The sequence below is a fragment of the Frieseomelitta varia genome, unplaced genomic scaffold (assembly GCF_011392965.1).
Source record: "Frieseomelitta varia isolate USP_RPSP 00005682 unplaced genomic scaffold, Fvar_1.2 scaffold_207, whole genome shotgun sequence".
Classification (NCBI taxonomy): Eukaryota; Metazoa; Arthropoda; class Insecta; order Hymenoptera; family Apidae; genus Frieseomelitta; species Frieseomelitta varia.
Genome location: NW_025109828.1, coordinates 1,116,631 through 1,141,878, shown reverse-complemented (window position 1 = coordinate 1,141,878; position 25,248 = coordinate 1,116,631). Strand labels below are relative to the sequence as shown.

Sequence of the window (25,248 nt, the reverse complement as noted above, 5' to 3'; positions counted from 1 at the left end):
TAAACAAAATTAATGATTTCCCAATATTATTAAATTTGTAATTTTATAGGGACTAAATTTTTATTTCTAAGGTTATATCGCGAAATATATATATATATATATATATATATATATATAAAATTTAACTTTTTTGTAAAATTTAAATAAAATTTTTTATTTTCGTTAGTAAAAAGAAATATTTTTTTTTTAAACGAACAAAGAGAAGATGTTTTACAATGTCTTCTTAAATATTATACATGAAAAATATTTACGAAGGAGGAAACGATCATAAACTACCACATTTTGCCAAAATTATTATAGATTACGCTCTAGCCAGGCATTTCCAAGAAATGTCATTCGTAATAAAGAAGCAATTGGAATTGCTCGGCAAATTGTTGATAATTGGGCATATTTTTGTCGTGTTCGTAGTTCTTAGTTGTAAGAATACTTAAATGTACAATGTCATTAAAAGACAAGTTAACAAAATAAATCAAATTATACATTCTGAAAAGCGGATATTTACAAATATAACGTATAAATGAGAGGGAGTATAAATAAAAGCCAGTGATTCTTCGTTGGTACGACAGAATTTCCGGTTCGGATAAGTGGATTCAGCCAGTTCGGGGTTCTGTTCGTTTAATCGGGTATTGACTGAAATTTGCTTCGAATAAATGGAGTTCGTGTAAAGTTTTACCGTGTACAGATACTTCAAATTTAATCGAAACGAACGTACCACATTTTACATTATCTATGATCCCAGTGTTCGAAACGTATATCTATATACTCAGATTTCTGTGTGCATGTGTTTTGAGAATATTGCTATCGTGTATTAACTAGATTCATAATGAATCGCCGAAATAAACGTTGATGCAATTGGGAATGTTGCCAGATATTAATTCCTTCAATTCGATTAGTGCTGCAGATAGAAAAATACATAATTTTTGTATCGTTCTCGTGTTTGAATATTTCAGTGTAAGCGATCGATACGTATTAAACCGGGTCCGAAATATTTTACAAACAATCTCTGTTCGGTCACTGGAATACCACTGGAAAATGATCGGTCGCAAAATTAACGACGTACATAATTAATCTTGTGTTTCTTTGTGCACTGAAACATACGCGGTCGTTCCATTGAAATTTGTGACATTTTCGCGGGAAATTTAATTGGCCGGAACGAGTATTTAATTGGCACGAGTGACCATTTAATAGATTTCATTTTCACGTTACGCGCGAACTTGTCGTCGAAAGGTTCTTTCGCGCAAATCCTGTTTTCGTTCTCTTCTTTTTTTTTTTTTCTTTTTTTGTTTCGTTCCTCGTTGTCATTTTTATGCAACAAAAATTTACATTAAATAGCAGAAAAATGATACATCGTTTATCGTATTTCGTGCAAGTGAAACACGCGCTGTGCAGAACATAACGCAAAACATGCGACGTTTAATTAGAACGAGACGATAGAAAATCGTGTTCTGCTTTCAACGAATCGCTCTAATCGATACGTGATTTAGCGTTTGCATGCGAAATATTAGAATGCACGCGGGCACACGGGCAGCTCGACCTACATCGAGCGTCTACGAGCCACGCAAAAACATGGACACAACGAGCTTACATGATTTCGCGTTACACGACAAGAAGGAATAAATCCTCTTTAATCGGACATCCTATCTCTTCGATTATTCTTCCATGTTTGACGTCGACACTGTTGTGCTTGTACATTTTTAAACGTGAATTTATACTGACCCTCCACAACCGTAATACCTAAATTACCACACTCTTGGCTAAATCGGACTTCTTTCGACCGGTTTGATTATTTCAACGCTAAATCGTACTTGACGTATTCGTTGAACCTCGAGTCGTTGGTTTCCAGTTTCTCGTAAAAATGAAAATGACAATTGAACACGTAATCTCGATGATTGTATAATAACTGCTCGAATGAAAGAAAAGGAAAAGAGGGGAACGATACTTTTTATAACGTGGGGATTCAATTATTTATCGAAATGATGTCGTGTATCAATGAACGTGTTGCAGGAAGTAAATGTCTGTATGGAAATGGAAATATACGTCGTAACTAATTTGATGCAAATACGAGGTGAATGTTAGTTTAATAGTATCAAAAGCGTGTCGTGTTAAAACGCAACGATGTGATTCATACAGTTATTATTTCCTACTGAATAGCTATCTGTACATCTGCTGTATCGCTAATTCCCTCGTTCGTAAATTATCTCTCTCGCGTTAAATGCACCGTTTCTCGCTCGAGGCACTGGCTACAACCGACCGCTTGTAACCGATCTTCTCGCAAACGATCTGCAAGAACACAATACGATCCACGGAAGAATGGGAACTACGCGTTCCCCTCCCTCGAAATCTAGAAATTTCGGAATTTTCTCTGAAAATTCTCTCTCGCTTACGGCACGTGGACTTGGTTCAAAATTCATTTGTAACTCTCTGATTGTACAAGATAAAAAAAAAAGTCAGCCACTGAGACACTGATTGCGAGTGAAAGAGCTATTTTGGCTCGAGAGTAATCGTTTCCTCCCTCTGTTTTCAAAGTGGCAACCGCGGTTACGCAGTCCTGTCGAGAGACAGAGAGAGAGAAAGAGAAAGAGAAAGAGAGACACGTATCTCGACACGAATCGGAATTGTTGGCGATAAGCGAGCCTTGTGTTGGCTTTCCGAGAAAACTTTCGCGGTGCACGCAATCTCGGAAATTGTCTAAAGTCGTCGGTAGTCGCCGCGTCGCGTCGTATTGGAGGATCGAGCGTACCGTAGGCATTCGAAATGGCACTGCGGGTTGATGGCGAAACGACGAAGGAGAGGCCAGAAAGAAGAGAAGATCCTCGAAGCGGAAAGCTTTGTGGGAAAGCTCGACTGTGTGCGCGTTACGCGTGCACATGTACATACGTTCGACGCGATTCTGAGGATTTGCGAAAAGGCAACGGGCTTCCGCTCGATGACCGGCCGTTGAATATGTTTCTGGCCGTGCTTGAGTATGCCGAGTGGGTTTTTCTTCGGGAACGCAAGAAGCCTCTCTCTCTTTCTATCTATGAATAATTAAATATTGCTCTCGCGTACGGTGCTCTGGACAAAAAAAAAAAAAAAAAAAAATAACGAAAATACGCTAGATACATGCACGCAATTTAAAATCACTCGTTTCTATTCTTTTGCAAACACACATCGACGTATTCCGTCTAACACGAACTTGACACGGCAACGACCATTATCCACGGCGTATTTCCAATAAAGTCGAAAGAAAACAATTTCTATCCAATACAACAACGATCGAAGATTTCTCCCCGAGTCGTTCACGCGGAAAACCGTTTCCCTCTCTCGGTCGCGAAAAGTGTCGTCGATGGTAACGGCCACTAAAAACCGAACGAACCGAACCACTTCGCCACGTACGTTTCTGGCAGTCGTTCGTTCGTTCGTTCGTTCGTTCTTCCTCCAACAGACACTTTTCTCCCCTTGGCAGACACGTGCGGCTACTCGAGACAGGCTGGTCCCCTCCTCCACTTTACCGAAAAATGGAGCCGTGTGACAGCCGTGGACGAAAGGAACGAGCGCTGGCTCGCTCGACGAGAAATTGTTCCGCTCGATTGCTGGAAATATAATAATCCCACGATGAACGGCAATCGGCTGCCATTGCGTTCGCCCGATATTTCGCCAATCCTTCCTCAATTGCGTTTTATCGAAATTGTGTTTTGGACGGAATCCTGATCAAACGAAATTAACTGAACGAAACGCGTAAATCAGAGGTGGCTAACTGGCGGCCCGCGAGACCTTTGCCCCCACTTTCCTGATCGCTACCCCCTCCACTGCACCGATCTCTCCATTTGCTTAGTATGAAAATAGGGATTGAAAAAGTGAGGCATGGAAATTTCAATGAAGAGAATAAAATTTGCACCGTCATTGTTATTTGCTTTGCTGGCTCGATGCCACCTTGATTTGAACACAGAACTGTCTGCCTTACATTTTATGGAAAATACGCTTGGACAGAAACGCTAAAATTAATCGCGTCTTGTCGCAGATTAATTCTAAGCGTGCGACGTGCGTAATACAAGGTACAGAGGAGAACGATCGCGATTAATTATTTCTAACGCAAAGCTTTACCCTATTTTACGCGGCGCGGGTTAATCGCGCGTAAATTGAAATTCACGCCACTACGCACTGTAGCAAAGTCAATTTTGAATCACGCAACTGTTCCCACTTATTTAATATCCTGCAACAGCAGCAACAGCAGCAGCAGCAGCAACGGCGAACGTTCGAATCACCTATTTCAAACAACCGCGTGCTCATCCGCGCAACGAAATAATCGAGTCTCGCGTCACGTTGCGCGCCTCCATTTCGTAACAATCATCGCCAGGCATCGTGTTCCTCTCGTCTTCCGCCGTTTCGCGCGTCTAGATCTACGCGAACAAGCCGAACCGCAACTTTGGCAACCGCGTCGAACCGATTCTGTTTAACCGAGTTTCCTTGTAAACACCGACAACTGATTCTCCCCGCGCGAACCAGTCACGCGAAGAAAAGGATTTTCGCTGGTGAATTTCCTCCGCAACGTGACACACGTTAGATTACACGCTCTCGAGTAGTTTGCGAAACTCCTCGCTTGCTTTTTCCACTCTTTATCTCCCGACTCGTTCTTTCTTTTATTGCCGCGGCCCAGGTTCCACCGAGGTTTCGCCACGCCCAGGATAACATCTCGCGTGGTCGCGTGTTCCTGTTTATTCGCCTTCCGCTTTCAACCAGGCACTTCCAACCCTTGTTAAAACCACGCCGTAATGGACGTACGTACGTATGTACACACATGCTGTGGCGCGGCGTTTCGAGAATTTCCATTTCCAAACGAGCGATCCTAGCTCTCGATAGGTATCGATATCGACAGGGATTACAGGGGAACCGAGATATTCCCCGAATTTGCAAGGAGTTTCGTTCCTGAATGAAACGGGTCGTGAAAGAAAGTGGATGTGTGTGTATGTGTGTGTGTGTGTGTGTGTAGTTTAGAAATTTACCGCAACTCTTTTCAATCCTCCGTTTTGAGATCGACACGAGACGACCGACGAGAGAGAAATGTTTCGAGGAAAATCCGTGGAATTACGAAGATTAGAAATTTACTTGTTTCTCTTTGACAAACTAACTAATTCTATCCTTGTTCTTTCTTTTCGTTTCTGGAAAAAACTGAGTACACACAATGCAGCGAAAGTTGTTGCGCCGGATAGAAGACTGAAAATTGCGCGGCTGTGCGTGTTTTCGGTTACGATGCAAATTACGAATAATCGTCGACTACAGCTTGCGCGATGCGCGTCATGGGGAGAGCGTAAAAGGTCAAAGGGTGCTGCAAGTGAAACTGAAAATCCAGGAATTTTCTCTTTAAATATCCCCTCCCTGTCCCAGCTCCGTACTTCGTTCTTCCTTTCTAAAAATATTTTCTAAAGCCTGACTTCGAATTTCTTTCTTCGAAAGAAAAGAAGAGGAAAACTAGACTCTGGAAACGTTGTGTTACAAATGTACCTAACCGTCGCCGTAAACGGGACGTAACGTTCTCGGTGCAATTCCAAGTTCTCCAAACTTGAAATCTTGTCGGTTGGAAAGGCGAAATGTTCGCCGTAAGAGCGAAACCGGGGGGTCCCGACGAGCGATGGAACGAGCGGTTCGAGCCGGTAAGAAAATAAGCCGACGCCTGGCTTCGACACGGCGTACTACGCGAAGGGAAGAGAAAAGCGAGGGGACAAGAGCGCGAAGGAAGAAAGAAGAGAAAAAAAAGATTTCGAATCTGCATGAGACTCGGTGTAAGGCAGATTGGAAAAACAATCGGAAACGTTCGAGAGGGAGGCGCGTGAAACGCGCGTGCAACAGCTCTGGCGCGGTGGCCGAGAGAGAAGATGAAAGTAAATCGGAGCTTTTCTTTCTCACTGGAGAGGAAGAGAGAGAGAGAGGGGCGACTCGTCTCTTTATTCGTTGCTCAAGCCTTAAGCTTCCTCTTTGTACCCTTCTGTTTCTCTTCTGTTTCCGTTTCTGCTCCCTAATTCGAGCAAAGTTCGCGAAACGAGGGTCAATATTGTTCTTTTTGGACGCGTGTTAAAAGTTTCCTTCTTTCCTTTCGTTTCCTGCTTCCGGGGCGAGCCCGGAGAAGGCCATTCGTGGCCCCTTCTCTCGAATAATAGAGTTAACGAGCGCGAGTGCTTTCGCCAAGACTACGCTTCCCGCTGTCAAATTTCTTTTCTTTTTTTCTTTCCTCTCTGTTTTCTTTCCTTCTTTTTTTTTTCGCGAGTATTTGGTGTCACGTTATTTTCCGGTAATGGGAAAACGAGTTCTTTTGAATCTTCCACATGTCTGTTTGAAAAAAAAAAAAAAATGCCTAAATAACGATTCGACGGTACAAAAAGTGGCTGAGGCGAAAAAGGAAGAGCGTAATTTCAGCTTTGAGAGATATCGGGAACGGTACGCTACATGCGTCACGTTCAGATTTTTTGATTTTTTCTTTTTTTAATTTTTTTTTTAATTTTTTTTTTTTTGTCCAAAGGTCACGTACGCGGATATCCTTTTTTATTTTAGTTGCTTTTTCAACGGATTTTTTTTTTATTCCCTTTTTCTGTCATTTCTATGAATTTGAATTAAATAGAATACGAATAAAACCAAAAAGGTACCATTTGTAACTTTGAGCTTTAAACGTTTCGTTCCCGAAAAAAAGCTAAAAGGGTTAATGTCATTACTTTGCACGCAAAAGAAAACTCTTAAAAAAGGCGCGAAAAAAAATTAATAAAAATAAAAATAAAATAAAACACGTATGTACGTACATATATTTGATATTTCGGAAATTCCCGCGCTGCGAGAAGAAACACGCGTTTTTCGAAGATGAAATTAATCACGTTCGAAAATGGAACGGGGCAAAAATTCGTTCGGATAAAGCGCGAAAGATAAAATGTGTTTTTATTTACTTTGTGATTACACGCGGTGAAAATCGTCGGACTTGTCCAAACAATCGGAAATTCGTCGCGATATTTATTCAAATCCTGCGCAGTTGACGATGAAATGATTTTTGCAATTGTTAAATATTTGCTTTAAATATTCTACTATCAACGCCACACGTAATCGCTCCGCGATATTATACATTTATTTTGCCAAAAATACGAATGTTTTATTTATATTCGGCGCGATTACTTCACAGTCAATCTATTGCAATCGAGTTGCTGCAAATTTCCTCGATATGTACATGACGCATTTTCCAAAAATGTTAGATTTTTCATTAAACGGCGAGTACTTTGAAAAATCGTTGAACGTATGTTATGTTTATGACTTTTCGAATAACTAAACATTAGTAAAAAAAAAAATTGCTCTGATCCTTTTTCATTAGGTGCTCGATGCAAACATGATCCACGATCGTACAGGGAAAGAGAGAAAGAGAGAGAGGAAATGAAAGAGGTGCGTAAAGTTTCGCTTCGAAAATGAAAACTTGATTAACGAAGAGTTATCGCGCCATGTTTGCTCCTGTTGGAGTGAGTATGAAAACTGTGGTCTCTTGAGCTTTCGAAAAAAAAACAAACGAGAGATGAAACACAGCTTCGGAATGGCCACGCTTTTAGAGATATCATTCGTTTAGATCTCGTTCAATTCGTAGCTTTTTAATTTAGATTTAGAGTTAGGAAACAGGACGGATACAACCGTTGTTTCGAAATATTTCGTAGTTAAAGAGAGGACTCTCTCGACTCGTCGCTGCCGCTTCAAAAATTTACAGTTAGTTAGTCACCTCGCGTAGGAGTTTTCAATATCGTCGATACAGCAATCTTCGAATTGCGTATTTCACAACTATCATCGCTGTTATTGCGTTGCGTTAATATTAATTACACGTTACATTACACGTATATCATAATACTAATAACGAGATTCTCATACCACCCCAAAAGGCTCGATATCGAATCAGGCAGAAATTAATTCGACGCGATAATTGTTCGAAAATATTTAAATAGATCTCCCGGACGTAACATTAATTTCACAAGAGTCATTATCGCGCGCCTAATGCGCGTTTATTCCGCGGTATTCAAATGAAATATTTTCCGAAACGAAGTCGAGCTTTTTTTTTTTATCACAGATCAGAAGAATCAACATTTTCCGGGAAATTTACGTGACTACAACACCTCGAATAAATTTTTGAGGAAAGATAATGCAAATTGTTCTTTTTTGTTTTTTGCACACACTGAAAATTTATACACAACGCGGCGAACTTTATTCGAACGATATTCAAATGGCAATACGTCTCGCTTTTCTGGTACTCGGCGAATAGATTTTGCTTCGGCCTCGTATTTATTCCATGTTAAACGAATTTATTTCACGTTAGGCAACTATGTAGAGTAATCTCGTTGCCTCGGCGTCGTTAACAAACGCCAGGTAGATAACGATCACCGTGTGTCCTCTCTGTCGCGTTTAATCGATTTTGAAACAAATAAAATAACGCGTCGATGAATACATCATTGTTTGCGGAACAACATATTAAACAACAATAAAACCTCGACGTGATTTATTACTCCAAGCAACTTCGTCCGTGTCTAATTGCAAGCGTGTTTCATTGTCTCGTTTATATTTCGATTTCCATTAAAAACAAGTCAATTGTCACGAAAATTGACAAAAATTCCATCATCGCGCGGAAGTTGAAATAGTGATTTCGAAATGATTTCAATTTGTATCTCTAGCCGTGTTAAATAGCCGTCTTCGAAACCTTTCTCGAAATATTTTAGGTGTAAGAAAAAGGCAACGTGTCCAAAACGTGTCGTTCGACGAAACGCTTTGTAGCATGGTTCAAAGGGTCGGAGCACGCCTCTCCTCTATCTTTCGCGCGATAATGAATTTTTAATTTCCACCCGTGTACTTTCTCCCCTTTCCCTGCGCGCCCCCTCTTTTTATTTAGCCGGGCGCGAGCAGGCTAACTGACACGTACACCTCCCCCGCTAAAAACGAGCAGCAGCCATTTAATCAACTTTCGCGACGCTCGTACGATTTCACTTTGCGTTGCTCGAAATCGCGTCACCTTTCAGCCCGCGCGCGTCTAAAGCGTCTAAAGCGCGATCCGTTCAATGAAAGAAAGAAAAAAAAAAGAAAAGCAAACTGCACGGGAGAATCTGCTCTTTCGCGCACAAAGGGACAAACGGAGGCCTGTTCGTTTCGTCAATATTCAATCGTTTCCACGCGCAATAAACTTGCGATTCCTTCGTTTGAATATTTCCTTGAATATTCGTCGAAACAAGGGCAAGACGGGCAACATTCGTTCCAAATCCGGCAAATCGATCCTCGATCGTCTGCGCGATCGACTGTTTCTCTCAAAGTAGTTTGTTCGTCATACGCGCGCAATAAATTTGTTGTTTGGAACTTTTCCTCTCGTTGAAAACATTTCTCGTTTCGATTTGTTGGATTCGACGGAACACTCTGCGACACTCTCCGGTGTTCGTTCCGGCTAAAATAAGCAGAAACTCCCGCAATTCCTGCAATTCGTTTGTCGAGAGACGGGCGAAACTCGAGTGGCATTCGCCGCTGTTGCGTGGCCGAAGAGGAACAACAGAAGTATCTACCAGCGTAGCTGGTGTACGGGAACGGTTTTACGATAATCCTGGGAAAATGTGGACATTAAACGCCCTCTCGGCGAGAATGAAGAACGGCTGCTCATATACCGACGGGCAATAAAGAGTTAACACGGTAACCGCTAATGGAATAATGGACACTCCGAGCGTGCACACAGAGCCCTGGACCATCGCCAAATACGTACTTTCCCTCCGAGCTGTAAACGCTCGGATATGACCTTTTTCACTCTGTGCCATTTTTCTACAGTTCCTAATCTGACTTCCGCCCCTCTCTCCCCCCTGCCCCCGTTCGTTACCCTGCGAATTTTCACCTTCACGCGCAGTAGAGAGCGTGGTAAAAGCCTGGCTCCGATCTGTCCCGGTTACTTTTAATTTAATGTTACGTGGCTTACGTGGAAACCAGGGGATTTGTGATTCTTTCTGATTATTTGTAACGATGATTAAATTGCAAAGAATCTTGCTTGCTCTACTTTTAAATTCGCGAAGATGGCAGACCCCGCGGATAAACGACCGTTTAGTTGCAAACGCGACGCTAGAACTATCAACGATTAAATTTCATAAAATTTCCGTCAGAGACACTAAAGTCGCAAGCTCTCATTTATATGTTTTACGAAAAATTATTTAAATCTTTAGAAATAGCCTCGGGTCTAAAAAAATTAAACAAAAATCATCAAGTGGTCATTTTGACCATTCTGGTAGTTCTAGTGTTAGAAACTATTAAGAACTACGTTAATGTATTATTATTAAGAATTACATTAAGAACACCTCTGGACATTAATGCTACCGACGACCAAAGCACCAAATTTTCCGTCAGAGACACTGAAGTCAAAATAATAGGGAAACTTTATAACACAATGGAGTATACAATCTTTCATTTGTGTATTTCACGAAAAATTACATAAATCTTTAGAAATACATTGTTTCACGTTTATAAAATTATCGATTGGTCATTTTGACCATTTTGGTTAATTCTAGTGTTAACAGAGACGCTGGAAATCTCGACACCCGATGTTCCTTTCCTTCAGTGTCCAATATTTCGCAACGTCACGCGTCATTCCCAAAATATTCTCAAGATAAAATGCCCCGACTCTCGCCTCAGACGACGTAATCCCGGAGAATTAAAATGACGTTTCGTCGTCAAGTCAGACAGCCGAGCACGGCTGATTCCAAGGCAAACGTTTACTCATCGCGACTGTCTCGATTTTAAGCGAGGGATCAGGAAACTTGTTTGCGGAGCAACGCGTAAACTCCGGCGGATGTCGACGTGATACGGGTCACAGGTCGCGAAGCCATTGTCGCTTCGGCGCAAAATCCTTGCATAAGGTCCAGCCCAGAAATTTCTTTTACTCCTATCGCGATTGTTAAAGAAAAAAAAAGAAAATGATCTATCCAGTTGACGAAGTCTGTGCTGAAACACTGGCTAGTTTAATTATTCCAAATGGCGGAATTACGGACGGCAGTTTTACGCGGAGTAGCTCGGGAAGCTCGCGTTTCAATTACACGCGTGCGTTAACGTTTGTTTAAGGGAGAAACCAGGCCACCGATTTTATCGATCGCCACTGGTATCTCGTTGCGAACAATCACGCGTAAAGGATCGCTCCCTCGGAAGGTCATCAAGTCTGTTAATCTACGATTTACCATTCTTTTTATTTTTTTTTTTTTTTTCCTAACTCGAGAATTCTAAAAATCGTTGCACTCTGGCGTAGAGTTTCGACTCTCCGATCCGAAAAATGAACGAGTCGAACGTCGATCGTCGAAAGCCTACGCCACGAAAACCCATGGCCAATCAGTGGGGTACGAGGCAGCGCGTGTAGCTGCGAAATCTCATTTGCACGACAAACGGTCAGAGGGAAATCCGGTGGGACGAGGTAGTCAAACATTGTGCCGTAACGAGCGAAATTAGCGGCGAGCGGAGGCCGAAAAGAGAGAAACGATGCGGCGCGGCTCGGCGCGAAGAGGTGACTCGGGCTTGGAAAGTTGAGCGAAAGTGCGACTTGCGACGCGCGTTTCACGTGAGAGGCGAGATGGAGATGGAGAGCGTGAAGCTGTCTGCGACCGCGACGCGACACGACGCGGCGCGACGCGGTTAATCGAATCTTCACCCGCGGGACGATTCGTGCTCGATTTCACGGGCCGCCGACGCGAGCCTCTTCCGAGAGACACGACGCTAATGAATTTTCGTCGAATTAACGCCGTTACAAAGGAACGAACGCGATGCGGATGCAATTCCTACCGAAGGGAAACGCACTTGCTGCGTTTCTCGCTTCGATGGAGTCAACGCCGGCGACGCTCGATCTGCCCTGAGATTGAACTGAGGATTCAGCTTTTTCCTGACGCGAGGAATGTAAATGAATCATTTACATTCCTCAGATTCAACCTCTCGCTTGTTTAACACTTTCGCTAGCGCCGCCATTGAACCGGACGCCACGCCGAATCATTTCCCGACTATTTCCGTTAATCCGTTTTGAAATGGAATCCTTTTCGAATTTCCTGGTAATATTTTGACAAAGTTTGTCCACGATCTCTTCGCGGCGACGTTCCGGAATTTCGTTTCCATCGGCGTGGTTAATAGATCGTCGTGGTAATCTGTGAGGATGTGACGTCGCGATGTGAAAACGAACGAGGTATTGACAACGGGGACAAAATTGTGTTCCACGGTGGAAATTTGATGGCCGCGCGACACGTGACGATCGATCGAAAAAACACAAGGAATCGAATCGCGATGGGGGAGACCGAACGTCGCCTGTTTTGATTACTTGCGAGACACCACGGGTCCCAAACGTGATTCGAACGCGAAATCGGATTCGTCGGCTGTTTCGGTGTCGATCGCCGATCAAATTCCCCTTCGCGTTCAATACTGCGAACTTTCGTTTCTTCGACAGAGTTTAATTATCAAGAACGATTATAAACACTCTGGTGATTACAAAAGTACAAAAATATTTGAGCAATTGCGACGTGCATTAATGGAAAATCAATAAGTGATAAGTATCGACTTTTGTAGTTGGTCCATTAACAAAATAGGTAATTACACAGCTACCTAGCTACTTTGTTAATGAACCATGGACGCAACAATGTGCGGGAAACGTTCCTCTCAGCTCCCTTTTAATTGATAATTTCGATTCGAAGTCGAAGATTCGCAGGAAAGTCTCGCGGGTCGTTAAATTAGAAAGCCAGAAATTTTTAATATCCCAAGCCGGACGATTACTTCGACTGCGATTTCGTTTTCATTTTTTAAATTCGCCGATATGGATATTAATCCGAGAATTGCGCCGTGTCGGCTGCAAATAAAACTGCCAGCTTTCGCGCTACCAGACTGTAGATATAAACAAGCCGATGGGAATATGAATTAATCCGTTCTCTCGATAACGTAAAATCCGAAACAAAAAAAAAAAGTAGAACTTTTTTAAAATGGCAACCAGTCTCGTTCGCACAAGCTGAAATAGTTTGAGTTGGTACAGGCTGAACTGGCTGAAGAGCGAAAGTGAAGAAAGTTTTCTTCCGAGCTTAGGTCGGTAATAAAAAAAAAAAAAAAAGATGAGAGGGCAGTTTGATTCTCTGAGGAGGAGAAGAAGAAGAAGAAGAAGAAGAAGAGGAAGAAGACGAATTAAAGCGACAAGAGAAGTTCAAGGTGAATTCAACGGAGCATCGACTGGAATTCGTCAAACGTGAATACTCGGATCGGCGGAGGCGAGTCGGCGAAGGTTCGAGCCAGCTCGAGTTCCTAAACTGCACTCCAAGTCGCCAAATATTCCGCGACGTTCTTGCACTCAGCCGGCTTTGCCCTGCACTCGACTTCGGTCACTTTGCGGGCCGGAAACTGCGCGCGAAATTCCGCCATCTCCGCGTATAAACTCTCGCTTCCTCTGCCGCGCGCGCACTAGCGAGCCGAATTCAACTCGTTGAAACTATGTCGTGTCTCTCTCTCTCTTTTCAACATGCTCGCGTTGCGCGTTAAACTAGCATTATGCTCGCGATTCCAGCGATTCCTTCTCTCTCCCTCTCTCTACTCGTCGCTTTAATTCATTCGTTTAACGCTCGCGTGGTTTTTTTTCTCCTTGTTCTTCTTCTTCTCTTTCAGGGAAGCAGACTCCAGGTACAAGTGGGTGTTTGATAACGTGCTTACCACTCGAGAGTCAGCAGCGTTCGCGGGTGTTACCTCGAACGAGCTATGGCTGTTTGAGTTGTCGCGCTGGATAGGCAATAAGGATGGAGATGAGAGACGAGAACTGCGAATAGGAAAATAAAGTTGAATAAAGTTGATTCTTTTTTTTTTTTTTCTTTTTCTCTTCGAACCAAACGACAGGACAGAAATAATCTGTCTGGGACGCGTTTCGAGGCGCGATGCGGCTTCTACGTGTCGCGTGACGGAGAAGGACTATGTACATATGTATACAATGGGAAGCGCGGATCAATTGCGAGCGTATTCTCGTCGCGTCCACTGAAACGACGCGCGTGTAAATCTGTGTCCAAGCTGGAGGAAAAGGAGACGTCCGCGAGATACAACGAGCACAAACATGAGAGACGTGGCACGGACCGACAACGCTCTCCTCCACCGGTAGCTTCCGGTCGGATGCACGCGCTGACGTACCACGAGAGCGAGAAAAACACAAGCAACACAGCTTCGCAGGCCGTGCATACACGTTAAACGGCATAATTCCGGTGGCGGCTGCCAGTTCGAGTGCGTTTCAGAACGCACGTCGAGAACGACGGTTGCATCGACACTTGAATACGCGTCGCACGTATTTGGAAATCACGTTGCTAACGGCGAAACGGCACCGCGTGTGCTTAGTCGTGGGGATTTTAGAACGACGAATTAACCCTTTGAGTGATAAATACTCCCATATTGGACGGAATTACTTTTTTAAGCTCAGCTCACAAACGATCAAAGATCGACGGACTCTCTGTCGATCGATACGAGACGCGACCGAGTATTATAATTTCTCGATTGCGACAAATTGAACGATGCAAGCACAGATTATTAAAATTTGAAACATACTGCAAAGAAAGTCGGTAGTAGAATAAAATTCACCTTAAAGGTGAAACAGAAAACAGACACCAGGGATCCTCTAGAACATAATTATAAAGGTGCTACTTGAAGACTATAAATGACACTCGGGAGTCAATTCAATTCAGTCAATCGGACGAGTTGCGATGCTTTTGAATAAACGTCGAATTGTACAAGTGTGTAATTGTATAAATTGTATAATTATAATTATATATATTTGCCTTAAAATCGCGCAAAATATTCATCGGAAACTAGCGATGGAAAAAAAGTAGAACGAGAAACAACTGGCATTATCCGTGTCAAGATAGTTTCGTTTCCACAGAGGGTACGAGTCGTGGCAGTTATGTTGGGACGGCCCGCAGACGATACACGGATACTCGACATCGATGTCGTGCAAACAAAAGTCTCATCGAGTTTATGCGGCTTATATTGGCGAGGAAAAACTCTGAGAATATCCGATTCCCCCGTTTCTACGCTTGCCACGTGTATCCACCTCCAGAATAAACAGAATTTCCGGAGCAACGTTGCTCGTGCCGCCGACACCGTAAAATATCTAAGCGACTGCGATCGAATCGGCGCGATAATCGACCATTTGGAAGAAAAAGGGAATTTCCTCTCTCCTTTAAAAACAGAAATCGTCGTAGAAATAAACACAACCGACCTCCAATTTATTTTCCGAATCGTTCAACAATTTTGGAATCCCTGGCAATTTGTTTTTCTTCTTTTTCTCTTTTTCTCAGAAAAGTCGGAAAACTTCGATATCCCGTCGTATCACGTATTCGCGTTACAGAGTTACAGAGAGAGGGAACGATTTAATTAACGAATTGAATTTTTAATCAATTTTAATTATACGTGTAATAATGTTTCTAATTGAAAATGATCCAGTTAACAGATTAACGGGCGCGATTAATTAACACGGGAGTTTGCTTGTTATTAAAACTCGTTCGTTATCGAAGAGTAGACAAAAAAAAAAAAAAATAACAAAAGGAGAAGGAATATTAATTAAAATTTCGAATCGATCGAATCGATACTCCGCCGTTTATTACAGTTGTTCCTTGCCGGGTTCCTTTTCTCTTTCTCTCTTTCTCTTTTTTATTCGTTCATTGTTCGAAATTACAATGACTTACGGTGGAGAGAAGTTTCTTTCGTATTAATTTTTTGTTTAGCCCCGGAAGGATAATAGCGAAGAGAAGGCAAAAAAGAAACTGTGGAAACGAAACGAGCTCGAACGAGCAATATTCGTCTCACTAGGAGTTACACTTCGCTGGTTACATTGTACCGTTCTACAGACTGCACTTTGCGCAGTAGTCTGCCCGTTCCATATGCCAGACAGATACTTTCATAGCCATTTACGGAGTGAAACAAGAAAAAAAAAAAAAAAAAGACGTCGCAGGAGACGTCCATGGGAATTCATTTCTCCGGGGAAAAATCGTCGTTCACTAATCAAGGACGCGTGATTAATTTTCAGAAAATTCTTGAAAATAAATTCCCTGTTTATCCTCCACTTTTTCAAGTAAAAAATTCACGCGTCACGATCGCGCGACGAACGGATAAAAGTGACAAAAAGGTTAATAAACGAAACTTTGCTCGTGAAAAGTAACGGGCCTGGATCGAATTTACAACACGATTCAAATGTATAAATCTCGCAACGGGAGCAACACGCGAACGGGAAATCAGCCGGTTAACAACTTTACGACGAAATAAAATTTTCAGGGCGGAAAATATATTCGAACGGGCAAATAAATCGAATAAACTATTAATAGAGCGACGATCGTTATCGCTGCGGAATCCAAGCGATTCGAACTTCCATTCGCTGGTCCGGGATGGAACAAAGAACCGGTGTTTCCATAAGCGGGGGCGACTTCTCGCGCTCGTGGAAAGAATCGTTCCGAAATTCCCGTGGGAATCGAAATCTCGCCGAGAACAATCGAGAACAAATTCCCCTCGGCATTCGGCGGGAAACGATTCGTATCGACGCGATTATCCCGGGACGCGACACGATTCAATTTTCCGCTTAATTAACACGATCGTTAATAGCTGAAAGTCCAAGTTGCGCGAAGATACTTTCCGAGGATCGTTCTGTCCGACTGAACTTTCCCCTCGAGCCGGGTGAATCGCGCATTAATCACGAGCAAGACGTTGTTACGCGAACAGTCTGAAGTCTGCCGTCGCGAAAATTCAGCGATCAGCGCCGGAGAAGCAGGAGGACGGAGAAGAAGAAGAAGAAAAAAAAAGACGAACAACGGAAGTTGGTCTGGGCTGATTCGTTTTTCTCGCAAGCTGATCTCGCAGGCGACTCAGCCCGAGCGCGACTGGTCGACGAGCAGCTTGAGAGGACCCCTCGAAAGCGACTGTGGAAGCGAGTAAAACGGAAGAGGCAATTAATTAATCCGGCGGAAAGTATGCCGAAGAAGTTCCAGCACGTTCCAGGCCTCTGTTTCCTTCGCGAAACAATGGAGATTGCAAGTGTACCCTCGAGTGAGCCAAAGGGAGAACGAGTAAGTGAGAGAGGGAGAAAAAAAGAGGGTAAGGAATACTCGACTCGATTCACGGTAACGAAGCGCTGGTCCTCCTGGTCGTTCCTCCGTGTCGCGTCGCGTCGCGTCGCCTCGCGTCGTCGCGCGTTGCATTTGCATAAAGTTCGAAAACTTTTCGAATAAACACGAGATACCACGAGAAACGGCACACGGAACCGGGATCTGCAGTTGGCGCAACTTTTCCATTTCCGCTTGATATCCGTAGCCGGGGACTATGCCGGTGCTTCGATCATTCCTGCTGGAAAACTTCGAATTCGACCAACGTTTCGGAAAAATGTTCCATTCTCGGGGATATTTCCTGATCGCATGCAGATCGTCGACAAGATTACGGCTCGTTTGTTTCTTTTTTTCTTTTTTTTTTTTTTTTGGAAACCTCATTTGAGATTTGCTACAATTACACCTGCAGAACCAGAAATAATAAAACGAGAATAGAAACTTTATATATCCAGGTTAGTTAGTTTTTAACGCCAGAATTATCAAAATGGCCAAAATGAGCAACTTACAATTTTTTAGAGTAATTTTTGCGGACTTACAATATTACGTTTTTCAGAGATTTGAATGATTTTTGTAAAGTATACGAATAAAAGCTCGTGTCATAACCCCTTTTCTATTCGTTGCGTTCAAATTTCTTTGACTCAGTTTTGATACTTTAGCCCCCCAAAAAAGTTCTAGCGTTAAAGAAAATGCAACAGCAGGCCGGGATATCTGATTTAGCAATTACTATGTCGATTTTTGATAACGCTTTTGATATAAAAATCTCATTCTTTCGATCGTGCAGGCAGCAATCCAGCTTTTTTTCTGTTTTCAGAAATCGTTCAATTTGCACGAGCTGCCCAGCGAGAGAATGCTACGCATAAATCACGATGAAAGGGGCTGAGTCTGGTAAAAGGTGCATCTTCAACCGTGAGAACCACGGTGGAACGCGCAAATCGGCTTGGTTGCAGATCGATTCGAAATGTACGGCCAGCGGTGGAAGAATAACGCGGCTGCCAATGTTAACTGATTCTGCACGGGTCGGAGAGAATTTTCCTGGCCGCGGTAATGATGCTTTATGCGAGGAGAAGCATGGCCCTTCCGGGAGCCATGCTCGGTCCACGGGGGAACGATGCGCTATTTAGATAAGCCACTCTGCTAAGCTGCAACCGGCTATGGTGACAGGCAACTAACTCGAGCCGACACCGGAGTCGATGGTCCTCCATGGTTTTCGCGCAATTAACTTGCAAATAATATTTCAAGATGGTCGATACTTTCAATAGCAGAAATGACGCAAGACGCCGTACGTACTATACCTGGCGAGTGTTTGAAACTACTCTTGAAAATACTTTCACGTAAGAGGGTTCTATTTTTCAAACAGAAAAAAGATTTCAAGTATTTGTCAGGGGCGGTTGAAGGAGATATCGCCGTGGCCGTGTAAACATAGTCATTAAGAAAATTGAGTTCGTTTTTGGAAGAAAAAAAGAAGCGATGGGCATTAATAAGCTAATTTCTCTCCCCGTTAGTCAGACTGCGAGCAAATGAACTTTCAACGTAATAACGCAAAAGGCTATTTTATCATTAACAAATATTTAACTATACCCCGAAGACAACGGCAATTTCATCAAGCCGGGGATTCTTCGTAAATGAAGCTATTAATGCACCTCCTCGAAACCTCCAGGAAACTTTATGGAAAGACTTGGTTCGGCTTTATGCAGTCTGAAATCCGACAAACAGTCCAACTACGGTTAAACAAACTCGAGGAAGATCCGATGTTGTACGCGGGGTCTACGATGGGATAGTTAAAGTACAGATACACAGAAAATATTACGCTATATATACTTTCTCAAACTCTCTTCCGTAATTAAGAAACTCCGCGTTTCGGCAATCAGTCGATAGGCAATTCGAATTTTTGTTTTTCGCCAACAACGAATTTAGCCCGGAACTTTGCTCGGAATGTTGCCAGTTTAGAAACTAACCTAAGTAAAGTACTTGTGCCAAGTGTGCCAGAAATTCGCCATGCTAATTTTTCGGGCGTGGCGTGGTACGAACATTTCTTTTTCAAGCACGACATCTATTTAGCCAATTTTCTAAAAATTCTGCACGGATTAGCATCTTAACCGACACTGGGAGTAAACTGATTTTCACAAGGACGTAGATACTCGCGCGGTAATTTTCTCGCGAGAACGTTGCGAACATTCGTTTGCCGCGCCGCTTTGCGAATTCGTTAATTAAATTCGAAGCCACGCGCTATTACCTCGCGTATACACGATCGCGAAATAAAAATTAAACGGCATTTAACCAGAGCTCTCGTAGCGGCAGCTGGAAGGAACTAACGTTTTTTTTTTTTTTTTTTTTTTTTTAACCTAATTAAAAAGCACGCGAAACAAAACTACGCGCGCGAGGTTTCAAAAATCTCAATTAAATTCTCACACCCGACTTTCAGCCGACAAAGCGGGCCAAACAAACAAACACGGCGGAGGATGCGCAGGACTTGCGAGCATTCTCGGTAAAAACAGCCGGAAAGTCACGTCACCGTCGTAACACCCCTTTTTTCTGTGTCCGTGTGCAAACCATCGCGAAAATATTTCTCTCGTTACTAGAAAACTTCGTTCGCTGCGAAAAAAAAAAAAAAAAAAAAAAAAAAAGAAGAAGAAGAGTTGCACCGGCCACGCTCGAAAACGTCGGCCGTTTGTTATTTGACATTTTAATGAAAAATACGCGGCGAGAATTTAATTAACTCTTAGTCGGTAATGAAGAAAGAAGGCACCACACCACACCAGCCCGGATTATGCATTTAATCTCGTTCCAACTCGGCAGAGTCGCCTCATTTCTTCTTCTTTTCTCTCACTTACTCACTCTCTCTCTCTCTCTCTCTCTCTCACTCTTTCCCTTTTCTCTTTTCTTCTTTTTGTCATATCTCTCGCTGCGATTCTCTTTTGTTTGCAACGTGTCTGTGAAAACGTAACCGCCTGACGCCTCGCCACCTGTCCGCGAGCCAACGCAGTGTTTTCACGCTTAAAACACGCCGAATTTTCTCTCTTTCTCGTCCTTTTTCACGTGACGACGCGCGTGAAAGTCGCGCTTTAGACACGGGCCATCTCTGATACAAACTGATACAACGCGAGTCGAGAAAGAGGACGAACGTTTTTCGTTCGAAACTCATATCGCGCCGTCGACGAACAGTAACTCTTGTATCATCTGCAAGCAATTTATTTACGAAATAGTGTTGCCAAGTATCACATCAAATAAAATGATACAGCATTGGAAATAATCGTCCCGTTTAAATAATTAAATTTAGCGTGAAGTTTGATTGATTGTACGTTCTCTAATATGTGACTTTGTTTAAAGCAATCACCGAGTATAGTCTAGTAAAAGTTAACGATACGTAACGTTAATCTCCTGAAAAATCCTCTTCGCCGTTTCATAAACTTTTGAAACAAAAAGTTTAGTTTATGTGAATTATACGAATAATAATAATTCGATGATAACGAGCGTCAACTGTCTTCAAGAATTTCTTCTTTTGAAATTTTTATTATTCCTCTTAGATACGTCGTTATATGATATTATGTTATGCAACACCGTACGTTCATTATAGTTACCAACAATTATAAAAAAATTTTAGCTGAACTGAAGTACGATGTTCTCTTACAGAGTTATATTGAATAAAACGGCTCGGAATTCATTTAGTACAAAGCAACCTATACGTAATTTTTCCGAGAATGCACCGACAAGAAAATACGACTATATTTGTCAGGTATATCCAATCGAATACAAATTTCGCTAATTGAGACAAAGTGATGAAATATTTTGCGAATCTCGCGAAGTTTCACATTTATCCCATAAATATTTCACTTCTCCCATAAATATTTCAGACGCGACGGACAAAAACTAGGAGGGGAGAAGCTCCTAAAGAGGAGGAAACAAGAGACACTGAAAAGAAACGGTAACAAATCGGTAAGCTTCATTTACGGAAACGAGCGAGCAGAGACAACGCGTAAAAAACTTGATAAAGACACGAGAGCCACGCGAAACGAGAAGAAAACGACGAATGAAAGAAGAGAATAGAGACATCGCGAGCTGCAAAAAAGAGAAAAACAGTCGCACTCGCGAAAAAAATCTCACGTTTTTCCCCCTTTTTTTCTTCTGCGCGCATCTTTTGACATTGCACGTAATGAAATTACACGCCGACGAGGTAAGTAAATGAAAACTGACGCTTGTCACGGAGACTCACGGTTAAATTCTCGCCTGTTCGCTTGTGCAAACGAATATTAGACGTGGCGTTCATTCGCGGCAGAAATATCCGACTGGTCGAAAATTGTCGACTGGCTGGCGTGAAGAATGTCAAGAAATTGTCCGGGAATATACTTTATGAACGAGCGTGGTCTCAGAGAGATCTCGTTCTTTGACAGATACTTGAAAATTTACGATCCGTTTCGAAAACAGAATTCAGATTCAGGAGAGAGAGGAAACTCGCAGTATTTAAATTACGAAGTGTCGCAAACATTTTGAAAAAAAAAAAAAAAAAAATGTACACCTTCCGTCAGATTACGTTTCTATAGGCAACAAGAAAAAGAAAGACGAAAGTATCTTTAAGCACGCGACGTGGATGAATTGAAAATGGCGGCAGTAGCCGCTCTATTCCTATTCTGAAACCTGCAAACACGCTCCGCTCGAACATTCTCATTGTCGCTGTCCGGCCATCAGAAATTTCCCATCAAACCCGCATTTACACCTCCAATCTGAGAGGCAGAATCCTTTAATAGTCCCGACTCTCTTTCTCTCTCTCCCTCTTTCTTTCTCTCTCTGCTCGAAGGAGAAAAACCCGATTTCGCCGATGAAATCGGCCCTCCGCCTCCGACCGCGATTGCTCTCCCCTTTGTTCCCGACTGAATGGTAGGCTCGATATCAATTGAAACGTTCCAGAGGAAACGACTCCATCGGCTCGACCAACAGAAAATTTTTAATGAAAGTCGCCAGAGGTAGAAATGGAAAAGAAACGAGAGAGAGAGACAGAGAGAACGCGGGAAAAGAAGAGAAAGAGGAAGAGGTGGCGAAACTGGTGGATTCGTTGGAGAAAAGAAAAAAGAGAGAGAGAGAGAGAGAGAGAGAGAGAGAGAGAGAGAGGAAAGAAAGGTGGTGGTGATGGCAGAGGGTAAGCGAGCCAGGGTAATCTCTGACATCTTGTTACAGCTCGGCATAAGAAAGAGGAAGCCGAGGGAATGGAGGGCTGCCGAGACCTCTTCGCGGCTGCGTTCAATTAAAGCGTCACCTCGCGGAGCAAACTTTTATATGAATAGTTTTCATTAGATCGCCGACTTATTAAAAGCCATCGTCTCTCGCGCGCGCGCGGGCATTAATATCCCTCGGCCAGACGAGTTTTGTTATCAGGACGTCAGCCGTTCAACGAAGGTTGCCTCGCAGGACGATTCTATCAGAGCCGTTGCTTCACCCGATTACGCGCGAATTAACGAACCGATTGTTAGACTCGTCGAAGCGGCAGAGATCGTAAATGGTTAGTAAGTAACTGGATATTAACACGATCCGTGCCACGCCGATAGTTGGTTACTTTCCATTCAGACCGCGTAACATTATTACGATTAATAATTCTGCTTCTGAAGTGTGTATTGTAAGTTTTATAACGGCGGAATAATTATAATTATCAAGAAAAGTGTCTAGAGTTTAAGATAACAGCGTTACAGAACGAAGCGACAAATGTAATTTCGAGCTATTACTTTGATAAATAATTTTTTGAACGATGTCAAAGTTAATTTAAAATGAAACACTTTGTTTCAAATATTTCTACTATTATTTGTCTATGTACTAAATAATAAATAAATAATATTAAATGATAATAAGTAATTTGACGTTGTTTTAACCTTTTAACGTTAATTTTATAACGTCATCTTTGAATTGAGTTGAGCTTAACATGAATTTATAACAAATTTCTTAAAAATTCCTCGTTTCGCAGTGAAAATTCCAAATGGCTTGAACGGAAAGTTACGCCCCACGTGGCACAGAACTTATTAACAAGGGTAATCGTCGACGTGCGATTTTTGATTTTGAATCCAAATTCACTTACCGATGCTTCTTATCGGGATCCACGCAGAGATGTTGTTGTCTCGCAAACTGACGTTCAACCTGAAACACCAAAAGGACAAGATTCTGTGTTAAAACGATGCTCGTGCAGTAAAAAGAAGGAAAGGGTTGCAGAAAATCGATAACACGTGAGTGAACGTACGCTGAAAGAAACTTGCAGACAATGATAAATACAACAACGAGATAGAAATGCGAAGCTATGTATAACAACCGGCGGAAAGAACCGCTTAGATTCCTAAATAAAACGTTCTTGTCCGCGCCGTGCAGCGCGATAAAATCGCAAAACGTTGTTTCGTTTTTGAAAGATCCGAACGGTCATAAATTATCACAGATAAAATATCTGTCGGCGGGATACGCAGCAATGTCCTGCACTCTCGCAAGCGTGCGCGTTTAATCTTGGTTGGCGATCGTTTACGCTACGCACGGACATTTCCTTACTTCCCCGTTCCAATAATTCCTAGACGCAAAAGGACTGTACAGAAACACGCGCGTGCAACGCAAATTTTGTAGCAGGGAAAGCGGGCGATAAGTCAACGAACGAGGTTACAACACGCCAAGTGCGCCTATGTCTCTGTTCAGCCTCGATTCGTCGAAAGAAAAACGGCAATCAGCGAGAAATAAGGCGCACAGCCGGTCCACGCGACCGGCTAGCCTCGATCGCGAGAGAGCAGCAACCTTAACGCGACGTTAACGCGACGCGGATTAATTTTTAAGCGTATAAATAACTGTCGCGCTGGCGGAAAAGCGACTTTAGGTTGAACAATGGTGGCTGCTGCTGCTGCTGCTCAGCTCCCGGAAAAGAGGCTTTTGAATCCGGCGTACGGATATTAAACGTCGTCGTCGTCGTCGTTGGTCGACGAAGCCCGTGAAAACCCGAAACTCTGACCCAACGGCGTAAAAGCCACGATAAAGGGTGAAAGGGGGAGGGGTGAACGGAGAAAGAGGGTGTAAGTAAGTACGTCTACGGGAATTATGGCCGCGCGGAAGCAATTCCCGTCTAGCAACGGGTACTGGCCTTCTTGATTTCGTCGTGTTTCTACCCGTTTCTTCGCGCGTGTAATGATGAATTGCAACTGTGAAATGCGCTATCCCCTGCCGACGCCCACTACCCGTGTGAAATACACGCCGCTTCAAATACACTCGTAATTTCACGCTGCACTGGCCGAAGAAAGTGCTAGTGAAGAAAGTCGCGGGATGGATCTTCGACGCTTGAATTTTGAGTAACTGGCCGATATTAGGACGATTACATTACAACGACGTAAATTGCAAAGTATAGATGCTACCTACGTACACTGTTTCTCGAATCCCACCTTGTGAAAATTGAATGTGAACAAGTTTACGAAATAGATGATCGATTTGTTGATCGATTTGACTTTTGAAACTTTCGGGCACACGCTCAACTTCATTTTAGATTCATTTTTATAATCGAAAACCCTTCGTAGCGAAGAAGTAGCACCGTATTGAAGAAGCGAGTCCGTGTTCCTCAGTGTATTTGTGATACCGTGACCGGTGCATTTCGTTCGTTCGGCATCGGAACAAGATGAAACCTAGAACCGTTCTCCTTTCTCCATTGCGTTGCTAACGCTCAAAGCTTGTCGAGATGCACCGTGTCAGTGTAACGCGAGAAATATGTAAATTGGTAAATAGAAGGGAGGCAATAAGTTGGAAAGTGAAGGTGAATCGTGAACGGGAGTTGGCGCGACGAGACGAAGGGAAACGCTAATTACAACGTGTCATGGTTTCTAATGACCGTGCAAATCTCGCTGTTCATCGGGACTGATCATTTATCCTCATTCAGAGTCACACATGAACGTGAATTATCAGTTGCCCAGTCTTTCTTCCTCGTTGTCGTGTAGAAAACGAAGGTTGGATATCGATGACGAATATTTTTGTTCATTTACTGAAAAACAAAGGTTTTTTTTCGTCGAATGTGTGTCAAAATTCTGCGGTGTGTCGAACGATGCGAAATATTTGTTTTCGCACTCTGCGGGTGTGAAATAAATTATTCGCAACATTACGAGTCCGCTCGTAAAAATTTGAGATCGGTTAACCTGCAATTTCGCACCGAGTTTCATTTCCAAAGCTGCAGAATTGT

General features: G+C 42.8%; 1 protein-coding gene across 7 annotated transcripts in view; it reads right to left on the bottom strand.

The window, feature by feature from the left end:
* LOC122527015 (putative polypeptide N-acetylgalactosaminyltransferase 9) overlaps positions 1 to 25,248 on the bottom strand; it is a 264,654-nt gene that overhangs the window by 78,059 nt on the left and 161,347 nt on the right. For 5 of the 7 annotated variants that reach the window (XM_043650793.1, XM_043650788.1, XM_043650787.1 and 2 more), the window contains one exon: positions 23,137 to 23,195. The exons of 1 other annotated variant lie outside the window; for it this stretch is intronic. The gene's annotated coding sequence lies outside the window, so the exon portion shown is untranslated. Of the gene's footprint in view, positions 1 to 2,261; positions 2,273 to 23,136; positions 23,196 to 25,248 lie in introns of those variants that run through there. One more of the 7 variants, XM_043650792.1, reaches the window with a different exon arrangement.